This window comes from Halichoerus grypus, chromosome 13, assembly GCF_964656455.1.
Source record: "Halichoerus grypus chromosome 13, mHalGry1.hap1.1, whole genome shotgun sequence".
Lineage (NCBI taxonomy): Eukaryota > Metazoa > Chordata > Mammalia > Carnivora > Phocidae > Halichoerus > Halichoerus grypus.
Window position 1 is genome coordinate 38,179,962 of NC_135724.1, and position 18,860 is coordinate 38,198,821.

At 39.0% G+C, this 18,860-nt stretch overlaps 1 protein-coding gene across 1 annotated transcript in view; it reads right to left on the reverse strand.

The window, feature by feature from the left end:
* The window catches only part of ASXL3 (ASXL transcriptional regulator 3), a 179,811-nt gene that overhangs the window by 17,560 nt on the left and 143,391 nt on the right, over positions 1-18,860 (reverse strand). The window lies entirely within an intron of this gene.

An 18,860-nucleotide genomic window follows, 5' to 3' on the forward strand; every position in this document is an offset into this window, starting at 1 on the left:
AACTGCACCGCGTATGAAGGTCTGAGGTGCTTTAACCTGCTGGGCAAAGGCCTAGCAAACTGTAGCTCCAATTACATTTTCAAAGATTTCCTCTTACTTCCATATACACGCTTCATGTGTCCTAATCTCTAATTGTCACTGCTACCTGAAAACATGCCCACAGATTTCTCATCCCCAGGTTTCTGTTTGTTTGTGGCCTTTTCCACACTCCATCTTCACCACCAAAATACTCCTCCTCTTTTAAAATTTCACTCAATGCCTTCATGAACGTGTCAGCTGAACCACCATTCAGGAGCAAAGGAGAACACTGAATCTAAAAGTCAGTATTATACCAGCTACTCTACACTGGATAATGCTAGATCCAGTTCAGAAGAGAGACGCTGTGAATAAACACGAGGCGTGTTGAATGCTGCCATCATGACATCCAAAGGGAAGCCACAGACTTGACATTCTAAGTTTCTTCATATGGATAACGACGCTAAAATATTCAATACACATGGAAAATTTCAGGCAAGACTTTGTTCATTCACTGAATCACTGTTTACTCACCCAGAGCAATTTCATCTTTATTCCAGACACTTATTAAGCCACTCATATGAACCCATGTACCTGGCACGTGTATACAGTGGCACTAAAGAAAAAGCCCCTGCCCTTATACTGAATACGTTCTACACATAGCAGATGCTTCTGATCCCTGTAGATCTCTTCCACCCACGCAACTGTAACCGTAACACTGTAACACAGTTATATCACCACGCCACCTCAGTGTCCTACCATCCTACCACAGCCCCAAGACCTGGGTGGGTAAGTGCCCCAGCCCTCCTGTCTTCTGACTGGACAATTCTAGGACTCCATCCTCTGGAATGCAGTCCATGCATTGAACCAATGGATGTCATTTGGTCCTGTGTCCCCAACAGAATATATGGGCGTGGGAACCAAGGGGTGGAGTGAGTGAATCTTTGGACTGTCTCTCTCTGGAGACCACTGGCAGACTGTATACTTTCTGTCCCCACAGCTCTAGACCATGTGAGATTAAAAGTCCATGTCCCCGGGGGGAGAATCATTTCTCCTAGGGCAGGGTTTCTCAGCCTTGGCACTTGTCATTTAGGTTCCAGATACTTCTTTATTGTGGTAGCTGTCCTGTACGTTGTAGGTTGTTGAACAGCATCCCTGGCTTCTACCCACTAGATACCCGTAGCAACTCCTCTGCCAAATGTGACAACTGTAAATGTCTTCAAATATCACCAAATGTCCCTTTGGGGCAAAATCAACCCCAGGTGACAATCATCGCACTATTGGACACAGTGAGGGCTCCACTGTAGCTAAGCTCTGCCTGGTTACTGTGTGTCTCTCACGCTGGTGGGTCCATAGGCAAAGAGAGGGGCTACTGGACAGGTGGGATAATCAGCCCCAACAGTCATGAGGAAGGAGGATTGCTGCCATAGGGCAGAGGCAGAGAGAGGGATGTAGGGAGCACTGGAGAGTCACTGGGACCTCTCTGGGTGCTTCTGTGTCTGGTGGTAACCGTGAACATGGATTCCAGCAATGACAGCCAAAAAGGGCAAGGGAGCCAAAGGCTCAGACTCCTCAGGGATGACAGTCTGGGCCACCTCCACCAGGCAAACTAGCAGAATTCCTGCTGAGTATGAGGGTGTTCAGAAATGGGTGACAGAGAAGGGAAATGATGAACTTCAATCACAGCTTTAAGACCAGCTTGCGACTAGCGGAGTCAACAGCTGGTTCACTAACCCCCTGGCCGTAAGTCTTGTTCTTTTGTCTTTTGTTTTTTGTTTTTTGTTTTCCTCTCCAAAATATCATGACTGGCCACTCCTTAAAGAGTTAGTGACAGAGTGCACTTAACATGAAGCACAAGGGCTGAGTGGTGCAGAGGTAGAGCAGACTGGACACTGGAGATTCCGTAGCTAGCCTGCATGAGTACAGAGCAGCTGGGGCAACAGTTCAGTGCACTTGTCCTGCCCACACCTACGAATCTCTAGGACTTTCTCTGCTGCAGACGCAGCCTGGAAGGGCAGAGTCTGGCTCTGGGGGCAACTCTCCATCCATAAGAGACAAGGGTCTGTGGTGAAAGGTCTTGCTTCCCTGTTCTCCTGGCAGACAACTGTGGGACTCACTCTACACATTTTTCCTGAAGGTCCTCAGAACTGAGACCCAGTCATTTGGAGGGTTTTTCCTCTTCCTGTCTTCACATCATCTAATCCCTGGCTTCTGCTTCCAAACTAACTGTACTCAAGTTCTTGTTCCAGGCTCCACTTTTGGAGGGAAGGGGCACAGGAGGATCTTAACTAAGACTGAATCAAAGGAGTGTGGGCTTTATCCTCTCTGTGGAGATGGCCCAGTGAATGTCCATAAAGTAATCCTGAGGCTTGAGGCAGGGCTGGAATCAGCATGGCGCCTCCGGCTAATCACCTCCAGGTCCACGTTTGCCCCCTGATTTGCCCCTGCATATTAACTGCTTTTTCAATCTGTGCCACAATAGGGGAAAGGTCAGAAGCACTCTTCTAGGTAATGGGAAACTACCGTTAAAAAGGTTGAAGCCTGGGAAAAGTCCAAAAAGATGTGTGTTTAAAAAGATAACTTTATTACCTTTGAAAAGGATGGAATGGAGAGGAATGCACAGATAGAAAGACATGGCAAGCAGGTAATGGGATACTTCCATAAAGGATAAGAGAGGCAAATTTGAGATATTCAGGACTAGGTGGAGGGCTTTAGGACTCCTTTAGAGTAAAGGACTTATGTAAAGGCATTGGGAGAGTATTTTAGCAGACAACCGAACATGCTCACGATGATTCTGGGAAATGGGGTGGATGAAAAAGGCAGCTGGGCTTGAGTGGAAGTCTTCAAGCAGGGTTATGAAATAGGTCTAGCAAAGATAATGGGATGAAGAGAAGACAGTCCATCTAAAAGATATGCCTCTAAGAAGTCTGAAATTTTCTGCGAATGTTGACTCTGTCTGCCCGTGGTTTGGGAGCCTTGGGAAAAAGCAACTTCACTTAGGAAGACTAACAGGGAAGAGGTATTCTTACTGTGTAGATTTTAAATAGGACTAGTGGGTGGAAGACAAGTTTCCTGAAGAGGTAAAGAAATTTGTTTGCTATGAACTGCATTTATAGAAAGCACAATGAATAGGTTAGAATTTTTCTGTATTTGAGGAACTTCCACAGTCCGTACAACACCTAGAGTACTGCGGGTACTCAATAAATGTTTACTGCTGCCCTTGCTTTCTATAACGAAAGATTTAAAATTTAACTCTGGTAGCTGATACACAGGATTTTCATTTCGTGTATTCTCCCAGGCAAAGAGCGTGATTAGTTATTAATTGAAATTTCAGCATAATTTTAAGACACAAAGAAATACCAGATCCAGATTAGCTCTGACAGAGTCTCAAGATTTCAGCACATGAAAATGCAAGGCAGTGTGAAATAAACACATTCAAAAATATGGAAGCTAGCCCTGAAGGAAAATGTCTTTCTTTTAAAACAGAAAAATAATATTAACTGCCAGACTTCCAGCCTGTATGAGACAGCACAATTAAACACTAGGGCTAAATTGGACTTAGGAAATACGTGCCAATAAAACTTTTAAAATACACTATTAATTTTATGGCCTTTAAGAAATACTGTCCAAAAGACATAACATTTTAATGAGCCGGAACAATAAACATTTCTGAAAGGTTTATTTATTTTTTTATTGCTGAGCTATAAATTCTTGTTTTTCAGATTACCCGTACTAGAAATGTTCATTCTAAAAATTCCCTTAACTCTCTTATAATAAAGTATCTAACTAAGCTATTGATAAATTATGCTTCCTTTTTAATTAGGAGGAAAAAATCCTGAACGTTTTAGTTGTTACAGAGGAAAATAAATATGAGTAAAGGGAAATCCTTTCATGTCGAGATCCTTTCACAAAGGTTTAAACTCCTTATTTGTGAGTCTATCATTTGTCTTTGGTATTGGTTATAATGCATCCATTTTGTGGGACGGATGTCCGTGGAATTCAAAGGGTTGAAACGACAATTCTGCTTGCACCCTATTCAGTTTTTGAAGGTCGATGAATTTTAATTCTGTACACGAATATATCTATGTTTAATAATAATCCTTTAAACCTCTAATATATTCTTTATCACTTTTTTCTTATTTTAGGTTTCCTGTAGGAGATTTAGAATGCATGACATGTGGGCTACAAAGTGGAACAGTGAGAGATGTGTCGGAGAGTTTGAAAATAGCCCGACAATAATGGGATACCTAGACATACTAAGCAATGTGGATTTCATTCTACAGACAATGGGGAGCCTTTCAAAGTGAAGCCACCCCACACTGAGTGTGTGCAGGTAAGCAGGCCGCTGGTTTAGATGGGGCGGTCAGGATGGGCCTCTCTCTCGACTGCTCACTATTGATAAGGGATGTTCATGTAGACGCCTGAAAGAAACAAGGAAGGAGCCTTGAAACCATCTGGGGAAGAGTGTGTAAAGTGAAGAGATGCCACTCCAGAGACAGACCCTTGGAGGGGAGGGGCCGCCAGGAGACCTGAAGACCCGGAGGCACACTGGACAGGGGAGGCACAGGACCCGAGGGGGCAGAAACAGGCTGGGCCATGGACCCACTACACAGCCTGGCTTCTCCCCCAAGTGAGCTGGGAAGCCTTTGGGGGATTCTGGCCTGAGCAATGGGAAGTTCTGACATTTCACAAGGATAGATCTGACTGCTGTGTGTAAAAAAGACTCGAGCGTTGTGCCATCTAACGGTAATATAAATGTCAGCCACATATGTGATTTCAAGTTTTCAGCAGTCACTTTGAAACAGTAAAAAGAAACCATGTGAAATTCTAGTAACACCCTTTATTTAATCCAACCTATCCCAAATGTTATTGTTTCAATATACAATCAATATGAAATATTAAGATATTTTCATCGTTTTTGTGTATTAATTCTTCAATATCCGGTATATATTTTTAACCACCTCAGTTCAGATCAATCATGTTTCTGTTGCTCAGCAGCTGCCGGGGGCCCGCAGCTACTGTACAGAAGAGCATAGTTTTTGGTGATAAAGACTTATGAGGACACAAGTATGTAGTTACAGTGATGATCCAGGAAAAAGATGACAGTAGCTCGGACTACGGTGGCAGCAGAAGAAATGGTGGGAAATGCTTGGGTTGTGATTTTCTTCTAAGGGCTGAACCAACAGAACTCGATGATGGATTGGATGTGTGTGTGAGAGAGAAAGAGATCAGGCAAGGATGACACCAAAGACTTTTTTTGGTGTTGGCAATTATAAGTATGAAATTTCTATTTACTAACATGAAGAAGACAATGGGAAGAGGAGGTTTGGCTTTAAACCAGTTAAGGTTGAGATGCCGATAACAATTCTAAGCAGATGCCTCTGATAGATCATTCTGCATATAGCGTAGGGGATGCCCGGGACATAGGCAAGACTAGTGGCAGGGATTCCTGTCAAGAATCATCAAGGGAAGGCCAAAGTATACATGATGAAAAGTCTGAAGATTATTCAGGCAATGCAAGTAAAGAGAAGGGAGCTCTTCAAGAGAGGTGTAGGAACCAGACTGATGGGGCTGTGTGCACAGGTAGTGGGTGGTGAGTATGACCGAGGTGTAAATGATGAGGCTCAGGCATAAAGCTTGGATAATTTGGTGGATGCTGGTAGCAGAAATCAGGACAGTAAAAGGTACAAGGAGGAGCAGTATTCTGGACAAAGAAGTGATGGGTTTTGTTTTGGATGTGCTGACATAAGGATATCTTAAAGGCATCCAAATAGATGTCCAATCAATAACCAAGACTTAGGGCAAGAAGCTCAACAGCAAGGGAGGGATCAAACAAAGAAAACGAGGAATTGTCAGCAAAGAAAGTATAGTTAAAAACATGGATATGGATAAGAACACGAAAGAAGAATTTACCAAAAAAGAAGACGGTTTTAAAGCAGAGCCCTTAGAAACACTAATCTAGAAGGAACAGGCAGAAAATTTAGATCCCACTAGCAAGACTGAGCAAAAGCTCTCTGACAGAGGTAGGAAGAAAATCAGAGCATGGGGCCTCAGAGATGCAAGGGACGTAGTGATCTGTATTATGTGTGTGCTAATATCTATCAAGCCATGCGGAATTATTTAGGTCAACAGAATATACAGTACACTATATAAGTTGTGGTGCCCAATTAAAAAAAAAAAAATCCATAGGGTCTTTACAGCAAAGACAAGTCAGGCAGTGGGAGACCAACCAGGAGACAAATGCAAAAGAGTAATGAGCAGATGAACTATACACTGTCATCACTGACCCTCTTATACTCCAATCAAGCACCCCGTGCTCTTGCACTAAGTACCCCAGTAAGAATTAAAGTCAGGGATTCATCCTCCCTAACGGGTAATTTTTCATTTTTCACCTTATCATTTAGCAGGATGCAGGTGACTCAGGAGACTCCATAAATATGCTCAAGGTTTATCCATAAGGGAAAAATGTAATTCTTTAAACATAAAGTTAGGCATAAAAATGAAAAAGGGCTGCTGAGAGATAGAGAGAGGACCAGTAAGGGAGACAGGACTGACAATATACTAGGACAACTGGGCCACTAACTTTTGGGTGCTATTTCCAAAACTGCATTAAGACAGTATTTCCCAAACTGTACTTTATAAAAACAGGAATTTAAATAGGTAATTTTAATTTTAATGGGTACTCCATCTATAAGGAAATTGATTCTGCCATCCGATAAATACAGCTTGTATTTACTAAATATGGTTAAATTAGCTTTCTTTACTGTATTTTCTAATATACTATAATTTATTTTTAATACCCAAGAATATATCTATCATGCAGTATTTGTCTAATTTTTTAACCCTGTAATCCTCTTACAGAGCAATTATCAGTATTTCACAGAACAAGTATTCTCCAGAATATAATTTGGGAAATGATGCATTAAGAGCTGCAAATCAGTCAGAAGCAGTCAAATGAAATAACCTAAGCACAGTGAATTTGCACATGCTAGATACTAAATCCCTGTTGAACAAATGAACAAAAAATGCTCTCAGATCTGGACATGGGATAATTTTCACTACAACGCAAGAATCAAACATTCAAAATAAATAAGTAAAAGTAAAACTAGAGACTATTATGATAAGTGAAATAAGTCAGACAAAGCAAATACCATATGACTTCCCTTATATGTGGAATCTAAAAAACAAAATGAACAAGAACAAAAAAACACCCACACTCTTAAATATAAACTGGCAGTTGCCAGAGGACAGGTGGGTGGGGGATGGGTGAAATAGGCAAAGGGGAGTAAGAGGTACAAACTTCCAGTTATAAAATAAGTCATGGAGATGAAATGCATAGCATATTGTAATGCCGTTGTATGGTGATGACACTGTGGTGAGCACTGAATAATGTATAATATCGTCAAATTACTATGTTATAGACCTCAAACAAATATAGCATTGTATGTCAACTATACTTCAACAATAAAAAAGATGAGAAGTTAAGCAATGATTTTTAAAAGTAGTGAAAACTGGTAAAGGATGATGTAATATGCTTTAGTCTACAGGCCTAAACAACTTCAAGTTCAAAGCCTACTTTAGGAAACAACTACTTGGCATTCCTTTCTAAAAAAAAAAAAAAAAATACATCAAAATATAAGCAAATATAACAACTTTTCTTTTAAAAAGTAGAGACTATAATTTTAGCGGCCCCTGGGTGGCTCAGTCAGTTAAGCATCCAACTCTAGATTTCGGCTCAGGTCATGATCTCAGGGTTGTGAGATCAAGCCCCACTTGGGCTCCGTGCTCAGTGGGGAGTCTGCTTGAGATTCTCTCTCTCCTTCTCCCTCGCCTTTCCCCCCCTGCACTCAGTCTCTCTCACTCTCTCTCACACTCTCTCTCTCCAAATAAATAAATCTTTTAAAAATAAAAATAAATAAATAAAAAGTAGAGACTGTAATTTTAAAGTTGTAACCAAGACTATTTGGAATTACATGGAGGTTAAAGAAAAAAAAATGTTATACCATGTTCATCCTTCTTCCACCTAATTTTTAAGAAATATGCATGGAATAAGATGAAGTAAACAAAAGGGAAATCTCAGAGAGAATATATTACCCCCCCAAAATTAACAGTTAGAAGGAAAAGTAGGAGCCTTTTGTGTTATCACTGTTATGATAGGGCTTTTATTACAAAAGTCCCTCTTCTGAACTGAACTGATGCCTTTTCTTTCAATTACTTGCTCCTTGGGGGATCACTGCTGAGCACTAGGGCAAAAATCACAGGGTATAAAGTTCAGCATGGAAGGGTTTGGGAGATGGAAGCTCCCCCATGCTCTGGATGATGCCAGGTGTAATGCTTAATGAGAATGAAGTTCTTCAAGCAGAGGAATGGGCAAAAGAAGTACATAGCAACAGTTACTTATTCAATGAGATTTCTGTGTATGTAAATTGCAAAGGGCTTTGAGACTAAAGATTATAAGATGGCATAATGATAACTACTCCTATGGGAACTGCTTATTGCCTTCTCATTTAAAAATGCATAGAAACATATATGTTTATGAATCTATATATCTATCTATACATACATATACATATATCTGTGTATCGATGCATATATGTATATGTATGTATACACACACACACACACAACCAAACACACACGAAGTTCTCTCCTTCCTCTGGAAACACAATTTGTAAGCAATCCAACCACTTGGCTAAGATAATGGCCTTCTTTAAAATGGGATCTCTTGCACATTCTAAGAGAACTGTTCTCTCTCCCACCAGATGACCTCACCAAGCCCCCAAGTCCATAGAGGAAATGTTGAATCAGAGGTTGGGGAGGACATTCCCTAGAGCAAGACATGCTGGCAAGCAATTTCTCAGGCCCAAAGCAAAGGGAAAAAGGAATTCCCCAGCAATAAGAGAAAAATAAAATTTTTCTCATAATTACTGCTATGAATTTCAGCATATACAATAAGGAAAACCACATTTGTGGGGTGTGCATATTAGAAATAGATGAAAAAAAGAATTTTTATATTGATTCTTAAAAGTTTTCAATTATTGAGTTTCAATTACTATACTTATATGAGATTTCCTCAATCTTCTATACAACCTTATCAGCAACAATAATCATTTTCTAATGATGTTATTCTATGTTTTTACACTCTGCCACCTTTTTCAAGAGTCATCCCATTTGCAGATTTTAAAGGGAGGAATCTCTATTCAAAATGCTATACTGTCTTCTATGGTACTGGCACAAAAACGGACACATAGATCAATGGAACAGAAGAGAGAGCCCAGAAATGGACCCTCAACTCTATGGTCAACTCATCTTCGACAAAGCAGGAAAGAATGTCCAATGGAAAAAAGACAGTCTCTCCAACAAATGGTGTTGGGAAAATTGGACAGCCACATGCAGAAGTATGAAACTGGACCATTTTCTTACACCACACACAAAGATAAACTCAAAATGGATGAAAGACCTAAATGTGAGGCAGGAATCTATCAAAATCCTAGAGGAGAACACAGGCAGCAACCTCTTTGACCTCAGCCATAGACTTCTTGCTAGACACCTCTCCAAAGGCAAGAGAAACAAAAGCAAAAATGAACTATTGGGACTTTACCAAAATCAAAAGCTTCAGCACAGCAAAGGAAAAAGTCAACAAAACTAAAAGGCAGCCTATGGAATGGGAGAAGATATTTGCAAATGATATACCAGATAAAGGGCTAGAATCCAAGATCTATAAAGAACTTACCAAACTCAACACCCAAAAAACAAAGAATCCAGTCAAGAAATGGACAGAAGACCTGAACAGACATTTCTCCAAAGAAGACATACAAATGGCCAACAGACACATGAAAAAATGCTCCACATCCCTTGGCATCAGGGAAATCCAAATCAAAACCACAGTGCTATACCACCTCACACCAGTCAGAATGGCTAAAATTAACAAGTCAGGAAACGACAGATGTTGGCGGGGATGCGGTGAAAGGGGAACCCTCCTACACTGTTGGTGGGAATGCAAGCTCATACAGCCACTCTGGAAAACAGTATGGAGGTTCCTCAAGAAGTTAAAAAAGAGCTACCCTACAACCCAGCAATTGCACTACTAGGTATTTACCCCTAAGATATAAATGTATTGATCTGAAAGGGCACCTGCACCCCAATGTTTGTAATAGCAATGTCTACAACAGCCAAACTATGGAAAGAGCCCGGATGTCCATCAATAGATGAATGGATAAAGAAGATGTGATACATACACACACACACACACACACACACACACACACACACACACACACACCCCACAATGGATTATTATGCAGCCATCAAAAATGAAATCTTGCCATTTGCAACAACGTGGATGGAACTAGAGGGTATTATGCTAAGTGAAATAAGTCAATTAGAGAAAGACAAATACCGTATGATTTCACTCATATGTGGAATATAAGAAATAGCACAGAGGATCGATCATAAGGGAAGGGAAACTGATTGGGAAGTCATCAGAGAGGGAGAAAAACCATAAGAGACTCTTAACTCTAGGAAACAAACTAAGTGTTGCTGGAGGGAGGTGGGTGGAGGGATGGGGTAACTGGGTGATGGGCATTAAGGAGGGCACGTGATATGATGAAAATTTTCTAAAAATTAAAAAAAAAAACCACAGTGCTATACTGTCTTCAATGTTTTAGCAGTTTTTCAGAAGAAATATAGCCAGTGATGGAATAGGTGAGAATAAATGAAATAAAGACACCTAAAGGCAAAAACAAAGTCACTGACAGATCCAGCTTTGATCAACTTCTCAAAACTAGAAAAGTGTGTTTTGGTGCTTATGGTTCATCTCTTTTATTTAATTTTGCAGACAACTCCTGGCCAATTGGGACATTTTGATAGATCTTCATATGAAGTGATTTTTTTATACAAATGCAGATAAATAAAATTTGAACAAGCTTCAGCAAATAGGAGAATGTATATATGTCTTAAAAGAAAATCTCTCTTATAAATGCATTTTCATCAATGTTCCCTCTGTGGGAGGGAAATAAAGAAAACTTTCAATGTATCCAACCATGAAACAGAATACTAATGCTTTATTTAGTGAAAATCAAGCTCATGTTCTTGTGTAGATAAAATAAGATTATGTCATAATGTAGTGGGAAGCAATGAATCACTGTTTCTACTTGTAATACACTGAACAGCTGTGTTTAAGTGACTATCTATTAGTCATTCATTTCTTTAACAAACATTTCATAAGCATCTACTACGTGCCAGGAACCATGAAATGGACAGCTTCTGCTGCTACAAAAGCCTAGCACCTAGAATAAGACAGATAGAATAAGTACCCAGAGAAGAAAAAGACACTATGGGAATCCCCAGGCCTGGGTATATAGAATGCTTTTAATTCCCCCTTTATAGTCTGTTAATATCCATGCCTGAAGGTAGCTCTTTCCTCCTCTCTACAGTTTAACAATGGCCCCAATCCACTAATTGTTCAATAATAACTAAAATCAGTAACTATAATAACTATATTTAATTTTGTATCTGCAACAACCCTGAAGGTAGGTAAGTGGTGAAGCAAGATGTAACCCCCTAAAATGATACCTCTTCATACCATATGGTTTCCTTTAATTAACATTCAGGCATTCATTCTTCCACTCAAAATCTTAAATGCTAGGTGCTGGGAATGCAATGATAAAAAATACACAGACCCTGTCCCATAAGGTTGTAATGACAAATTGTGTTAAGGTCCCTGAAGGAGAAGTAACAAATACTCTAACACAATGTTCTAAGTTCAAGTGTGGGCAGAAAGGATTCTCTGAGGTATTAATATCTAAGCAGAGATGTTTAAGTGAATGATGGGGAGGTGTAAGCCATAAGGTGGATAAAGGAGAAGTCCAACAAACTATTAGCAAACTGAGTTAAAAAATACATTAAAAGGATCATAGACCACGATCAAGTGGGATTTATTCCAGGGATGCAAGGAGGGTTCAATATTTGCAAATTAGTCAATATGAAGCAGCACATTAACAAAACAAAGAATGAAAATTATATGATGATTTTAATAAATTCAGAAAAGGCATGTGACAAAATTCAACACCGATTTATGATAGAAACTCTCAACAGAGTGGGTATAGAGGGAATATACAACATAATAAACACCATATATGACAAACCCACAGCTAACATCATATTCAATGGTGAAAAGATGAAAGCTTTTCCTCTAAGATCAAGAACAAGACAAGAATGCCCACTCTCATCATTTTTATTCAACATAGTATTGGAAGTCCTAGCCACAGCCAATTAGGCAAAACTAAAACAAACAAACAAACAAAGGAAAGAAAAGAAATAAAAGTCATCCACACTGGAAAGAAAGAAGTAAAACTGTCACTATCTGCAGATGACATGATTCTATACATAGAAAACCCAAAAAAACTTCACCAAAAAACTATCAGAGGTAATAAATGAATTCAATAAAGTAGCAGGATGTAAAATCAATATACAGAAATCTGTGGCATTTTCATACACTAATAATGAATTATCAGGAAAAAAAATAAGGAAACAATCTCATTTACAACTTCACTGAAAAGAATAAAATACCTAGGAATAAATTTAACTGAGGAGGTAAAAGACCTGTACCCTGTAAATGGTAACACTGATGAAAAAAGTGAAGAAGACACACACAAGTGGAAAGATATTCCATGCTCATGATTGGAAGAATTAATGTTTAAATGTCCATACTACCCAAAGCAATCTACAAATTTAATTCAGTCCCTATCAAAATTCCAATGGTATTTTTCATAGAACTAGAACAAATAATTTTAAAATTGTATGGAATGAAAAAAGATCCCAACTAGCCAAAGTAATCTTCAGGAAGAAGACTAAAGCAGGAGGTTAATAATGCTCCCTGATTTCAAACTATACTACAGAGCTACAGTAATCAAAACAGTATGGTATTGGCATAAAAACAGACACATGGATCAATGGAACAAAACTGAGAACCCAAAATTAAGCCAACACATATATGGACAATTAATTTACAATAAAGGAGCCAAGAACATACAATGGAAAAAAGACAGTCTCGTCAATAAATGGTGTTGGGAAAACCAGACAGCCATGTGCAAAAGAATGAAACCAGACCACTATATTACACCATACACAAAAATTAAATTTAAATGAATTAAAGACCTGAATGTAAGACCTCAAACCATAATATTCCTAGAAGAAAACATAGAAGATAAGCTCCTAGACGTCAGTCTTACCAATACTTTTGTGGATCTGACTCCAAAGGCAAGGGAGACTAAAAAACAAAACAAAACAAAACAAAAACACAAACAATGGGATTACATCAAGCTAAAGTTTCTGCATGGTGAAAAAAACCATCATTGCAACAAAAAGGCAATCTACTGAATGGGAGCAGATTTTTGCAAATTATACCTCTTACAGGGAATTAATATCCAAAATATATAAAGAATTCATACAAGTCAACAACAACAAAATAACAACCTGATTCAAAAATGGGCAGAGGATTTGAATAGACATTTTCTAAGAAAGACATACAAATGGCCAACAGGAACATGCAAAGGTACATCACTAATCGTAAGGGAAATACAAATCAAGACTACAATGAGATATCATCTCACACTTCTTAGAATGGCTATTATTAAAAAGAGAAGAAATAACAATGTCCACAGGATGTAGAGAAAAGAGAACCCTCATGCACTGTTGGTAGAAATGCAAATTGTTATAGCCGCTATGGAAAACAGTATGGAAGTTCCTCAAAAAATTAAGAATAGGGGGCACCTGGATGGTGCAGTTGGTTAAGTGTCTGACTCTTGGTTTCAGCTCAGGTCATGATCTCAGGGTCCTGAGATCCGTGCTGTGTGGAGTTGGGATTCTCTTTCCCTCTCCCTCTGGCCCTCCCCCTGCTAGCATGCGCTCTCTTTCAAATAAATAAATCTTTAAAAAAATTTAAGAATAGAACTACACCATGATCCAGATGTTCCACTTCTGCACATCTATCGGAGGAATACAAAAACACTATTTGAAAAGATATATAGACCCCTATGTTTATGGAAGCAATGTTTACAATAGCCAAGAAATGGAAACAACATAAATGTCCATTAATGCATGATAAAGAAGATATGGTATATATAATATATATATATATATACACACACACATACATAAATATATATATATATATATTTATATATAAGTATTACTCAGCGATTAAAAAAAAAGTTAAATCTTGCCATTTGTAGCAGAATGGATGGACCTTAAAGGTATTATGCTAAGAAATAAGTCAGGTGGAGAAAGAGAAATACCAAATGATTTTACTTATGTGTGGAATCTAACAAAACAAAACAAATGAACAAACAAAACAAAAACAAACTCATAGATATAGAGAATTGGTTGGTACCATAGGGGAAGGGAGTTGGGGTGGGTGAAATTGGGGGTCAATTGTACAGGGATGGATGGTGACCGGACTTTGTGGTGATCACTTTGTAGTACACAGATGTCAAATTATAATGTTGTACACCTGAAACTTATATAATATTAAACACCAGTTTTACCTCAATAAAAAAAGAGAGAAGCTACCAAAACTCTGGAAAGGGAGGTAAAGAACCATGTTATAAAGGAAAATTCAGTGAGTGGTGGCACCAAGATTTGTTGCTATTGTTTTTGCCGGTTTACCTTTATTTATTTATTTATTTTTGATGGATAAGGATTGGCTGAGAAGGTCCACCTCTCTATGCTTTAGTTTCATCATATGTAAACTAAGAATAACAAACTCTTCACATCACAGAGTTTTTGTGATTATTAAATCAATAAATATATGTATAATGCTTTGAACAGTGCTGGTTTATGGAAAGAGCTCAAGAAGTCCAGCTGTAATAATAATTATTATTATTTGGTAGAAGGTGTGACAGTCACACCCTAGGGTACCCCCAAGGAGTCACACCTTTGTATAATCCCCTTCCCTGAGTGTGGGAAGAACCTGTAATTTGCTTCTAGTCAATTGAAAATGGGAAAGATGATGGGCCGTCCACCCTTTTGATTATGTTACAGAGAACTCCATCTTAACCAACAGAGGCAGAAACACTCTCCTGCTGGCCTTGAAGAAGCAAACAACCATGTTGTGAATTGCCCATGGAGAGAGGTGACCTCTAAGAGCTGAGGGCTTCAACCCTACAGCTGTAAGGAAGCGAATTCTGCCAGCAACCTACATGAGCGGGGGAAGAGGATTCCAAGCTGCAAATGAGAATGCAGCTAGCCAAGCCCTGGTTTCAGCCTGAACAGAGAAATCAGCTAAGCTGTGCACAGACTCTTGACCCATGGAAACTGTGTGATAATAGATATGTGCTATTTTAAGCTGCTAAATTTGTGGTATCTTGTTACACAGCACAGAGAACTAATACAGGGGAGGTGAAGAAAATTTATTTGATTGCTTCTCTTTTATCAGTTGAGAAAATTATCTATTGATAAGTGTGTGCGTGAGTGTGTGTGTGTGTGTGTGTGTATCTGTGTCTAGGGGATGGGAAGAGAGAACACAGGAATATAAGCAGGATTATCAAAGATGATGGATTATAAAGAAAGAGCAGGCTGTAATCTCTCTGAGGGCAGCAACTGGCATGCCATGACAGATTAGGTGCTTAATAAATATCATGGAACAAACCAATTTTGTTGCAGTTTAGCTGTATCATTATTTGATGCATCTGTGTAACCCTATCCAGTCTTTTGATGAGGCAGTACCCAAAAGACACTTTTGTTAGGGGATATAAACAATGGATTTTGTAGGAAACACACAGGTAGCTGGAGATACTTTTAGTTACTGCCTTTGATGTAAAAAGTATTGAAGAGGGAAGAAAGCAGACAATGGATTTCCGTTTTTGCCTAGCGGTTATCAACACCACAGTCATGTTAACGTAACATAACATTCCAGAGTGTGAACAATTTATCTCTTCAAATTAAATCAATCTGTTGTGTGCAAACCAGAAAATGGAAGAAATACTCTGGTAGGCTTTAAATTTTATGTATATCCTGGTCCCTCTAATATCTTATTTCATTTCTAATTAAAAAAAAAAAAAATACCTTCTGATAGATGCAAGAAGTTTCCTGATACTCTCCTCCAGTAAGTAAGCCAGCATACCACAGTGAAAAAGGGCAGACCCGGTTTCAAGTTAGAAAATGGAGCTGCTGATCCCAGCTCTGCTGTTTCCTTAGTTGTCTGAGATGTTCCAGTTTTGTAACAGCTTTGATTCTCTGTTTGTCTCATTATTCAAATGAGAAAATCAAACATACTTTCAGAGCTGTTAGATGAATTGCAAGTAATAAGTGTAAAGAACCCAGTATACTACTTAGCAAGGAGCGATATTTTAAGATACTACATATGAAGAGTGAGATTTTAAAAGATTTTGAAAGATTCTGAAATTTCTAATAACACCAACAATCATTTATTGAGTGCTGACTTTGTGATCTTCCAAATCTTGCAATTCTCAAGTATGTCCTCTTAAGTTTGTATCACCTAAACACAGATACCATGATATCTTTTTTTAATTTTTATTTTTTTAAAGATAGATAGATTGATTGATTAATTGATCTGTCAGAGAGAGAGCACAAGCAGGGGGAACGGCAGGCAGAGGGAGAAGAAGGCTCCCTGCTGAGCAAGGAGCCTGATGCAGGACTCCATCCCAGGACCCTGGGATCATGACCAGAGCCGAAGGCAGACTGAGCCACCCAGGTGTCCCGATAGCATGATATCTAACAAGCAACATTTGGAGGGGACTATCTGCTTTGAAATGAGGTATCACAGCTGGACAGAGTCTAGTTTACTGGGTAGGCTTTGCTGCCTGAGTCCCGGCTCGTCACCTAACCTCTACTATCCCTTGAGAAATCAGCTCCTTAGCCGGGAGCAAAATCAGTTGTACTACCCGTGCCATAGCTGATTGGCCATGAGACCAGTGCCAGAGACAAAGCTGCCACAGAGAGACATACTGTGACTTAAGATAATCACCTTCTCCTTGTTTAAGGGAAAGGGATAAGATCTGAAACACCACGAGAGACCCTTGAGAAGAACAAAGATACCCCAAAATCATATAGCAAAAGAAAAGAGGTCAAATGCATGCTTAACTCCCTCCTCTTCCCCTGCAATTACTTAAAGTTCCCCCTGCCCCCAACAGATCTCTCTTTCTTGCAATCTGCGCAAAGCCAAACTAACATAACTAGAAAGTATTACACTGAGTAATCTATTAAACATTTTCCACTTTGAAGAGAGTGTACAGTTCACTGGAGAAGGAAATTCCATTTGCAAAAAAAGCCAAAGACCATGAAAAAAGTTGGGACTGCAATGCAAATTACTAACGAGCCAGCAGTTGAACTTATAGCACACTCTAAGGATAGAGTTTCATAAAGATAAGGCTCTAAATCAACCTTTACATTTTCCCAACAAAATCCAAACATGCCACCTAAATCACACTAACGCCAAGCACCTAGATGAAAATCCTAAGACACACAACTCTCCTCGTGTTAGTGATAGAGAATGCCTGTCCATCACCTCCTATCTGCAATACTTATGTCACAGATTAGTGACATACATGCCAAACCTTCATGCTTTACTTCTGCATTTCCCAAAAGACTTTCTATGATAGTAATCCATGAGATGTTCCTAGGGAAATAAAAGATTTTATCACCAATTAAGTTCAAGAAACTGACACAAAGTTCAACAGTTTTATCCACTCCAGAGCTTTGGAGCCTTTACTATGCACATGAGGAAAGCATTTCTCAGACTCCTGAAAACTCAGAGCACAGCTCTCCGTTGCATGATTCTGGGGAACTGATGTTCTCCTGATCACGTTCACTACAGGCAACAGTTGCAGTAAGTACAGCCGGTTGGAGCACTAGAGAATTAGAGAGCTAGACTCTCCTACTCTCTCCCTGAATTGACACATCTTTATAAATTCCAATTTCATGAACTCTCCGTCTGTTGTCAAAGGCCAGAATAAGAAATGGCCTTTGTGTACTATGTGTACTATGCCCTTGCCATTCTCACAAAACTGCCATTGAAACATTATTCAAATGCTGTTTGTTTCCTGCATGCAAAACAATGACGCCTTCTTCAAAAAATGAGGTCTGTATGACTTTTTGTGTTTGTCTTTTGCCTTTGATCTCAGAAATATTTGAAATAAGTTGTGTGCTCAACTGCAGGGCCTTCACTCAAGAGGTGCTCTATAATGACCATCCTGCATCCCCTCTTTATTAGCTACCATGCGTCTCTTTACCTATTAACATTTCACGTTTTAATCCTATGTATACCAATACTTTTTAAATGTAAAGAGATCATTAAAAGTGAAGTCAATTTTAACATTCTTGATTTTTCTGTAAATAATTTATAAATATGAAAAAATATAGTATCCTTCCTAAAACTGCACAGAAAAATAGAAACATCATTGCTAATGACAAAAATGTCACTCACACAAAGACAATGTTTCAGGCTTTAATCACATGTATTTTTGATAACTGCAAGTCCACACTGGGTCCACTCCCTACAGAAAAATCATCCTTCCTCCAATTACTATGGCTTGAGGGATAACAAAAAGCTAAACTGAATGTGATAAAATGTCTAAATGATATGTAAACGGCTGATTTGAAGCAAGGAGCTAATGTTCCAGCTGAAGGCACAGGCCTACTGTGAGTTTTTTCATACACGAATGTACATGGCAGTCCTCTATGTGCCAGACTGGTCTTCAGAGTGTTAGGAATGAAACTGCAAACTTTTAGAGAATTTTCTGGTTCAAAAGCAGAAAACACGACAAAAATCCGGACAGAACAGGGAGCTTAAGAAGTCCTGGTAAGGTCAGGCAAATTTAAATTTA